General features: G+C 32.8%; 1 protein-coding gene across 11 annotated transcripts in view; it reads left to right on the top strand.

Moving 5' to 3' along the window:
• LOC108971132 (calcium-dependent secretion activator) overlaps positions 1–7,587 on the top strand; it is a 144,276-nt gene that overhangs the window by 52,407 nt on the left and 84,282 nt on the right. The window contains exon 1 of one of the 11 annotated variants that reach the window (XM_018936991.1): positions 1,938–2,061. The exons of the other annotated variants lie outside the window; for them this stretch is intronic. The gene's annotated coding sequence lies outside the window, so the exon portion shown is untranslated. Of the gene's footprint in view, positions 1–1,937; positions 2,062–7,587 lie in introns of those variants that run through there. 11 annotated transcript variants of the gene reach the window in all.

Genomic DNA, 7,587 nt, shown 5'->3' on the forward strand with positions numbered 1-7,587 from the left:
TATTAGTATAGTATATTATGTAAAAATCAAATAAAATCATTAAATATGCGAGTCCAAATTGACTGTAAATACTATTATGGAAGAATTTATACAAAATTAAACTCATATTATAATTATTTTTATATGACAATATGGAAATGCCGATGGCAAAACGCAAAAGCATCCATTGCATCCATTGCACGTACAAGCGATTCCCTGGTTGAAAGCAGAAATTTAAACAAGGAAAACGAAATTCTTTAGATTCGTTGTGAGTGTTTAAAATGTTAATATTCTGTGATAGTGAGGTTAATCCCTTACTAAAAATCTAACAAATGTTCGCTGTCGAACCATAGAACTTAAAGCATAAAGAAGGTGCATATTTCATTAGAAATGATCATTGAAAGAAATGATCCTATGACAAAAGGAGATACGACTATTGATGCGGTATTCGCGAGAAATACTTATAAATAAAATAGATGTAAGACATTTCATATCGTATTTCAGGTACCATAATCTAACTGTAACTATTATAGATAGCAATCCGTCAGAACCCAGAGATGATAATTGATTTGGGCTTTGCTTTATAATAAATTTATAAAGTGTGAATTTAAGAAAGTTTTGGTCACCCCACCATATTTTTATTATTTCCCTCTCGCTAGTTTTCTTTCATACAAAATGATATGAGTTTCTTGCAATATCACTAAAAAGTTTCATTTCTTCCGCACGTAGGAACTCCACGCATGCTCGGTGACATTCGACTTAGAATAATAATTTCAAAAAACTCATAAACATGCTATTATAACACATTGAAATGAGGAGTGCAAAATAATTTTTAATAGAAGTTGAATGAACATGATGAAAATAAGAATATTTGCACAATTATTAAAAAATTATGGGGAGGTTTTTATAATTTTATTCATATATACTACTGTAACCAAATTGAAAGGTGAAGTTTTAATTTATAGTTCGCGTGTTTTTCGAATCGGTAAGTTGGTAGTACTGTTCGTGACATCCATGCTAAATTCCACATCAAAATATTGATTAGTATTTGAGATACGCGTCGTTTCGTGAGGTTCTAAAAGTGAATTCTTCAATTTTTACTATGTCTGAATTTATTGAACAAAGAAGTGCGATAATGCGCCATCTCATACTGCATTGGTTATTCGTGGTCGTTTCGCCACATTTTCAAATAATATCACTCCGCAACCACCGCATTCGCCAGATTTAGCTTCGTGTAAAATGTGGCTATTCAGCAAATTCACATGACCACTCCGAGGACACCGTTTTGACTCAATTGACGATATAAAAGTTGAATCGAAGAAACCTCTGATGGCCATCATGACGATTTTTCCAAGTACATAGATGACTCGAAAATTTGTTGCCATAAGTGTATTGCAGCGTCAAGGGAGTACTTTGAAGGAAATGAAATGGACAAAATTCTGTGCTGTGGAAGCAAAATGCTCGAAATATAAGAGTGGTTCAGTGACACCGATACCTTTTTGGAAACCAAATTGATGGGGACTAAGGAGATTGTCCGTCTTGACGTACCACATTATTCTCGCTGCGATAATTTTTTCCCAGGATATGAGCGTGGAGGATTTATTTGGCTTTGGAATAGGGATGGTTAAAGCGGTTTTCCATTCTTGGGGACAGATTCCGGAGTCGGGGATATTATTGTAAAGGTTAAGGAGTCTGATTTTGAGGGTAGAGGGTACATTTTTTGGAATGGGATAAGAAATTTTGTCCACACCAGGTGTTTTTCCTGTCATTCTTGAAATTGTGGATTCAAATTCAGATAAAGTTATCGGGACTTCTATAAGGAAAGCAGAGGATAAAGGGTATGGATTGGAATAATCTTCTTGAATGATTTGATTTTTTAGGACATTGAAGACGGGAGGGAAGTTGGAATCATGGGAGTAGGAGGACCATGTTTTGCCGAATTGTTCAGAAATATCGTGTGGTTCATGAAGTGGTCCTTGATCGCTATATATAAAGGAGATACGAGTGCGGGAAGTGGAACCTGTGAGCATTCTTATATTTGACCATATTTGTTTTGGATTGGACGAGGGATTTATCTTGGAGGTGAGTTTTTCAAGGGATTGTCTTTTGGCTGATTTTAGCTCTTTTCTGAACGTAGCATTTGCTTTTTTATGGTTAATAAGATTTGTATCACTCATGTGTTGTGTGTATTTATGCCAAAGTGCTTGTTTATTTTTTCGTAGGGTGGTAAGTAAGTTAGACCAGTAAGGCAATTTGGCAGTACATTTTTTTGAGTTTGTTTGCTGTATTGTCGCATGGGATGATAGGCGAATTATTTGTTTAATTTTAGAGGCTTCGGCGTTGATATTTATTGAAACCGGTTTGTTATTAGATGCAGATATGGCAGCAGATTGAAATCTCTGCCAATCTGCCTTTTCTATCAGGAATTTTGGATGAGGTTTGACTTGATACCAATTAGGAAGGGACATGGTTGATAGGAGTGGGAAATTATCACTATTGTGGAGTTCATCCAGTGTACAGGAGGAGAGTTTAGGGGCAATAGATGCTGAGGCAAGGATAATATAAGGATGGGTAAATTTTTTATGGGTTGAAAAATGCGTGGTAAACAATCATTTAGAACAATAAGGTTTTGGGAAAGGATAACGTCTTCGATAATTTTCCCTTTTTTATTGAAACAATTACAGCCCCACAATGGGCTCCACGCATTAAAATCTCCTAGGATTAAGATGGGAGTGGAAAATGTATTACACAAATCAATTATATCTTTATTGTTAAATTTTTGGTTGGGTGGGATGTAAACAGGAAATATTTGATGTAACAGGTACTAGTTTGTGATTTATGGATTTTATGCCAAAAGAGGGTTTATTATGAAAAAAACTATGATATTTATTGGGTGAGTATGCTGTTTTGTTGAATGGAATATGCGTTTCTTATAACGCAATAATTTCGGGGTTAAATTCATTTATTAGAATATTAAAATCTGCCTAATTGTTCAAAAGTCCGTTTTTATTCCATTGAAGTATTTGTATCATTGTGGGGTTGTATCAGAGGGGTGCGGTGGAGTGGAAGAAAGAGGGACGCCAATGGAAAGGTGAGAAATTAAGGAAGAAATTAAGGTGTTTGTGTTTTGTGAGTCAATAAAGTTTTCGGTGTTATAATTATTTCAATGTATGTTATTGTTTGAAGAGTTATTGTAATTGTTGTTTGCGTTGTTGTTGTCAAAAGAGTTATTAATGTCTGTTTTTGGAGTAGGAGCTGGTAGAGTTTGTATTGTATTTGTTGTATGCGTTGGGTGCGTCGTTTGCCATTTGGATATCTGTGTTGTTGTTGTTAACTAATGCTTGGTTTACTTGTGAATTATTTGTGTTTGTGTTGATATTGTTACGTTGTGAATTGGGTGTATTTTTTATAATATGAGAGAAAAGGATCGAAGACTCATTGAGAGCACCTATGTTTTGTGTATTGTTATTGCTTCACGTATTGTACATTTTTTGTCTATTTTAATGACAATTATTTGTTTAATTTGTGCAAATTTTGGGCATGTCTTATTGGAAGCAGCGTGGCTACCTGAACAATTTGTACAACGAGTGCGAGAGAACGGAGTGGGAGAGTTGGGAGTCGCATGCAGCCGGTTTATTACAGCGTTTTTTTGTGTGGCCTAGCATTTGGCAATTTCTACACCTCATGGGGTTAGGATAATATGGCTTGACTTAAATAGTGTACCAAGATACTTCTAATTTTGTGGGTAATTGGTACAAATCAAATGTGAGGAGTACTACACCACTAGGGGTAGCCTTTCCGTCGATATGTTTGATAAATTTATAAACAGAGACGACGCCCTGGTCAGTCAAATTTTCAATTATTTCTGCCTCAGGTATATCACTAAGGCACGGTGCGAAAATAGTGCCCTTTGAATAGTTAAGGTTATGGTGTAACTCAATTTTTACATCACACACGCCGAATAAATATGTTGTACCCAAAAAATTTTTGCGATGTTATTGTTTTTAACTAAAAGCAGCAGGCTGCCGTCTTTTAAATTTCAAATTTCCATTTTTCAGATGAAATTTTAATGCCTTGTGTACTGCAAAGCACGAATATTGGTTTAGGTGTTTATTTGAATTAGTCGCACTGACCACGAGGTATTTGGAATTGTCTTTTTGATTGTTGGCAATGCCGGAAAGTAATCTTTGGTTATGTTTTGAGATTTTTTCCGATTGGGTTTTTGGCTTGTGGATAACAGGGCAAACCTGTTATCTCCAAGCGTGGGTCCCTCAAGGGACATTATGATTTTTTGAAACAAAAATATGTAACTGTTTAATTTATGTCACGATAAAGAAAAAGATAAAAAAAGGAAATCACTATCACTGTATCACGCTGTTATCACTATAATACGCTGCTCGACAACCGTAAGCGATGAGTATCAGTCGGTGACTGCAATATTATTTTATTTCAAATTCTTTGTCTATTATTTGACTTTGACAATTATCCGTTAGCTCCAAAATATTCTAACAGATGATTTTATCTGTTGGCTAGGTTGAGTAAGTATTCAATAGATGGCACTATGTTAAAAACGCAAATTTAATAGCATAATAACTACGTATTGCTGAAACTAAGGTGTAACTAGAGTTGCCAGACGTACTATATTTATAGTATTGTACTATATTTTTCGCTTGAATACTATATACTGTTCACAATAAATATAGTACGCTAAAATACTATATTTATACTCTAAGAAATTTAATTCATACTTTTCTAAAAATTTGAATCCCTATTCATGCATAACTTTTTTTTCGCAACTGCGAAAATCGGCTGATAAAGCTTTTATGCACAACAGGTTGTTTGAATTTGCGAATATCTAACATATCGATAAATCAATAAAGTATTTTAGGCACTAGCTCAATCAGCAGTTTTTCGCAGGTAAATTTTAAGAATGTCTTCAAGTGATTGCAGCATATTATATGAAACACCTAAAACACAGAGAAAAGTTAAAGTAAAAAGACTGCAAAAGTTTAAAAACGAATGGAAAAGTAAATATCTGTGGCTTGAAAAAAATTAAGATCAGTTTAAAGCAAAATGTTCTATCTGTGCAATAACTTTTTCAATTGATAAAAGTGGTATAGGTCAAGTAAGATTCAAAATTGTTTAATACGTGGTTTTTAGTTTGAAGTTATCATTATTTTTGATAAAACCGCGTAGTGCATCTCACACGCACGCAAGTAATTAAAAATTACGCAACAATCTTCAATTTTAAATAATTTACTACGATTGGGTACTGCTGAATCAAACTAATCTAAACAAACAACGGCTGCTTAGTTAGCCTTAATTTACCATACAGTAAAGCACAACCTTTCATATAACAGTGCAGATTGCGGTGCCAAACTTAATAAATTACTTTATGCCGAATCTAAAAGTGCTAAAACCATTCAATTGGGTCGAGCGAAACAAGCAGCAATTGAAACCAGCTCTGACACATATAAAAGATAAAAGTGAATTTTTTGCATTGCAAATAGACGCGTCAAACCGAAAAAATGTAAAACTATTCCCTCTTGTTATTCAGTACTTCGATACAAAAGCAGGAATCCAGCAAAAGCTTTTAGACTTTTATGAAAATCCAGATGAATCAGCAGGTGGAATGTTCACAGCAGTAAAAGATTCGTTAACGCGTAATAATCTATCGTATGATAAAATAATTGCGCTTAGTGCCAACAATGTAAATGTTAATTTTGGAAAAAACCATTCGCTTTTCACAAACATTGAGAAAATAGTGCCACATTTAATATAAGACAATTGCCATGCACACATTGTTCACAACAGTGTCAAATACGGAATGAACTTTTTAATATCCGATGTCGAAAACATCATCCTTAAAATATATAGCCACTTCTCTGCTTCTGCCTCTGGAAGAGAGGAGCTTAAAAAATTCGTGGCAGAAGTGAATGGGCAATGGCATGAGATTAAGCGTCACATAGGAACAACTGTCTTTGTTGCCTGCAGTCGATCATATATTAATGCATTGGACTCCCATAACGAACTACTTTCGCAAACTGGATGATAAATGCCCAACACAAATTCGTCAACTTTTAAAGCTTGAAGAAGATATTTTAAATATACAAGTTAAAGTTTTTTTTAAATATGGTCAGCCACGTTTTGAATGTTTTCGACAAAACAATTAAAAAACTGGAAAGAAATGACACAACAGTGCTTGATTTGTATGGAGCAATGGAAAAATTGAAGTTTGAGCTCAATCAAAGGAAGCAAGATAAATTTTTTGGTTACGAAACCAATAAATTATTAAAATATATTAGAGACGAAAATCCTCTTCTTTATAAAGAAACAGAGAACAATTTTGTGTTATTTTTAGAGCAATGCCTCGCATATCTTAAAAAGTGGTTTAATTTTACCGACGAAAATTGGTTGTATCACATAAAAAATTTGAATTTTGAAAAAGAACTCAAATTTGAAAATGTAGAAAAAATTATCGATATTTTATTTTTAAAAACTAAACTTAACATAGATATGGATGTACTGTATTCTGAAATAATTAGCGTAAATGAAATTTATTCAAAAATCAAAAACTGTGAAAAATTTAAACATCTTTACATAGTTGAGAAATGGCAACAAATTTTAAATTCAGACTCAGAAGAGATTTTTTCAATTTTAAACAAAATTGTTTCGCTTTTGCTTTCCATTCCAGCATCCTCCGCATTTTCTGGAAGAATATTTTCAATTGCTAACATAAAATGGAGGGATGAAAGAAATAGATCTCATATAGACTTAATAAAAAATTAACTGATTATAACATATAATTTAACATTTGCCTGTAATGAAGCCTTAAGCACATTTTTAAAAGACTCGAATTTGTTAAAAGCAGCTGAAAGCAATACAAAATATAATTAATAATAATATGTATTGATAAATACACTAGTAGMCAATAAAATAGACTCGCGACTTATTGATAAGATTTGACTATTTTTCTTTTGTTTGTTAAGGGTATGTTATTTTTTTTAAATATCGCTCTTTATCCAACACACACCATAAAATCTTAATCTTAAACTTTGAGCAAAAAAAGAAAAACTCAGCAAAATTTCATCTAAATTTAAAACTTTGTTGTAAGGATTTAAAAAGAAAATGTTAGTTGCTATACAGTTTTATATCTTAATCAATGTAAGTGCCATTAAGTGTAATTGTAAAGCTGCTGAAAATTACGGCTGATTTAAAAAAAAATTTTTGCTGGCAGTGTTAGGCATTTCCTTCCATATACAAACATTTTCAAATACACTTCGTATGGAATGCAAAGCCTAACACTACCAGCAAAAACAATTTTTTAAATCAGCCGTAATTTTCAGCAGCTTTACAATTACACTTAATGGCACTTAAATTGATTAAGATATAAAATTGTATAGCAAATAACATTTTTTTTAAATCCTTACAATAAAGTTTTAAATTAGATGAGAATTTGCTGAGTTTTTCTTTTTTGCCCAAAGTTTGAAATTAAGATTTTTTTGGGTTTTGTAAGATAAAGAGCGATATTTAAAAAATGATAATATGCTCTTAACAAACAAAAGAAAAATAGTCAAAATTTATCAATATGTCGCAAATCTATTTTAT

Source organism: Bactrocera latifrons, unplaced genomic scaffold, assembly GCF_001853355.1.
Source record: "Bactrocera latifrons isolate USDA-ARS-PBARC rearing strain unplaced genomic scaffold, ASM185335v1 scaffold_326, whole genome shotgun sequence".
Lineage (NCBI taxonomy): Eukaryota > Metazoa > Arthropoda > Insecta > Diptera > Tephritidae > Bactrocera > Bactrocera latifrons.